This window comes from Poecilia formosa, unplaced genomic scaffold (genome assembly GCF_000485575.1).
Source record: "Poecilia formosa unplaced genomic scaffold, Poecilia_formosa-5.1.2 Scaffold480, whole genome shotgun sequence".
NCBI classification, from domain to species: domain Eukaryota; kingdom Metazoa; phylum Chordata; class Actinopteri; order Cyprinodontiformes; family Poeciliidae; genus Poecilia; species Poecilia formosa.
This window is the reverse complement of record NW_006800419.1, coordinates 210,614-212,654: the sequence shown is the minus strand read 5'-3', so window position 1 is coordinate 212,654 and position 2,041 is coordinate 210,614. Positions and strand designations below refer to the sequence as shown.

Genomic DNA, 2,041 nt, shown 5'->3' with positions numbered 1-2,041 from the left:
GTTCTGCTCCCTTCAGGTGGAACCGGAGCGGAACCAGCAGCCTCCGTGTTTCATTTCATTTCTACTGTAATAATGACCTTCATCATGATCTTCAGCTGTAAATGAAATAAAAACATTTGAGTTTGTTTTTATTGATTTACTTTTGTATTAATTGATGTTTCTTAATTTCAGCAGTCCTGCTGCTTTTAATAAATTCACAAACAATAAATATAAATATTAATCGGTATTTAAATTGTTTCAAAAACATTTAAAACGTTTTAAAAAATAATATTCTAATAAACCGGTTCATTTTTATTGTTAATGGTTTTTTTAATCTGAATCAAAATATGAAAAAAATCAAATGTCTCTAACAGCAGAAATTAATTCGAGTGTATTGATTAAATGTAATAAATGTTCTTTTTAGAAAATTGTCACATTTATCTGAAGGATTTAGTTTGAATATTTTTCCAGAAAACATTAATTCTGGTTGATCTGATGAATTAATGTCCATCAACATGTTTCATACTCCACTTCCTAAATGAATTCTCTCGTTTAGGAGATAAATTACTGATAAATTAATATCATAAAGGTTTTGTTATGAAAGATTAAATAAAAAATCGAAATAGAAAATATCTGATATCATCCACAATATTTTAATTCCTTCCGCAGAATAAAATATATTTATGATCGTATTTATTAACAATGTCCATTAAATTCTATTTGAATAAAATCGATGTTTTTGTTGGGAACAGATCTGAGGCCTCTGGCTGCAGCTGCTGCTGTTTTCCACCAGGGGGCAGCAGGAGCCAGCAGGTGACTGGATGAGCAGCTTCATGTGGCTGCTGTGGGTCGGAACCAGAAGGTTCTGCTTTAGGTCCGGGTGGAGCTCCAGAACCGAACCGGAGTTCTTCTTCAAATCTGTGATGCTGCAGAACCGGACAGAGTTCACCTCTCTGTCAGAGAACTCAGCGGATGTCAGACTCGGGCTAAACAGGTTTTTGGTTCCCGGAATCTGGAGGTTCTGGAGGTTCTGGTCAGTAAAGTGTCTCTTTGTCTTGGGCACAGCAGAACCAGAACCGACCTGAACCTTCTCGGCTCCATAATGACACCCTGCTGAGAAGAGGGGAAAGGCTCTTTGGTTCTGGTTCTGGTTAATGAGCAGAACCGCTGAGAAATCACTGCAAACACTCAAGAAATACCAACTTTGTTGTTTGTGGGGAGTTTCTTTTGTCTGCTGCTTCCTTCATCATCCACTAGATGGCGCCAAGAGGCTGCTCCTACCTGGTCTGGGTCGGTCACAGGTGTGCTCAATCTACCTCGCCATCTTGGAGTATGGTCTGATGCTACTCTGCGCCTCTGAGCCTCGGCTCCAGTTTTCTCTCAAGTATCGTTTACCTGTTGCTCTTCTCTCAGGTGTTTCTTTGTAGCGCCTTGGATTTTACCCACTGGTTGCCCAAGTCCATCTCCTACCCGGCTTTAGATTCTGACAGTTCTTCGTTCCTCCTCCCTCCATCACAGAGACCCAATCAGTTCTACTTCCCCTGGTGGCCAACCAAGTAAAACCACTCCATTTCTCAGAATCCAAGCAGTCCAGTTTACCATGACCTTTCCTTTTCTCTCCAGCTACCCTCAGCGACCCGGTGACCCGGCAACCCAGCAACCCGGCAACCCAGCGACCCGGCTTCCCCCACAGGACAAGAACCACACATCTCACATTTTCACCTTTGCTCAAAGTCAACTTTATTTATCTGATTCCTAGTCTCCTGTTTGTGTTCTGTATGTGGGATAAAAGACGTGAAGACATGATAAACTTCACTTAAGAGCTTCGTTACTTTGACTGGACCAAAACAAAAATCTACTGAAATGAGCAGAAATCCTGAATCTCTTACCTGAAGCAGATCATCGTTTTTTTTGATGTTTCAGAACGAAGCTGCAGAAAACATCAGAACCAAACAGGAACATCCAGAACGTGAAAAGAGCAGGATGGGGCAGGATGGGGCAGGATGGAGCAGGATGGAGCAGGATGGGGCAGGATGGGGCAGGATGGGGCAGGATGGGGCAG

The 2,041-nt window shown here is 41.9% G+C and overlaps 1 long non-coding RNA gene across 1 annotated transcript; it reads right to left on the bottom strand.

The window, feature by feature from the left end:
* Window positions 1-666: 666 nt before the first annotated feature.
* LOC107833927 (uncharacterized) lies at window positions 667-1,485 on the bottom strand. The gene is made up of 2 exons (XR_001659697.1): window positions 1,183-1,485; window positions 667-1,092 (listed from the first exon to the last, which is right to left on the bottom strand). It is a non-coding gene; the product is annotated as an uncharacterized LOC107833927 (long non-coding RNA).
* Between the last annotated feature and the right edge of the window lie 556 nt (window positions 1,486-2,041).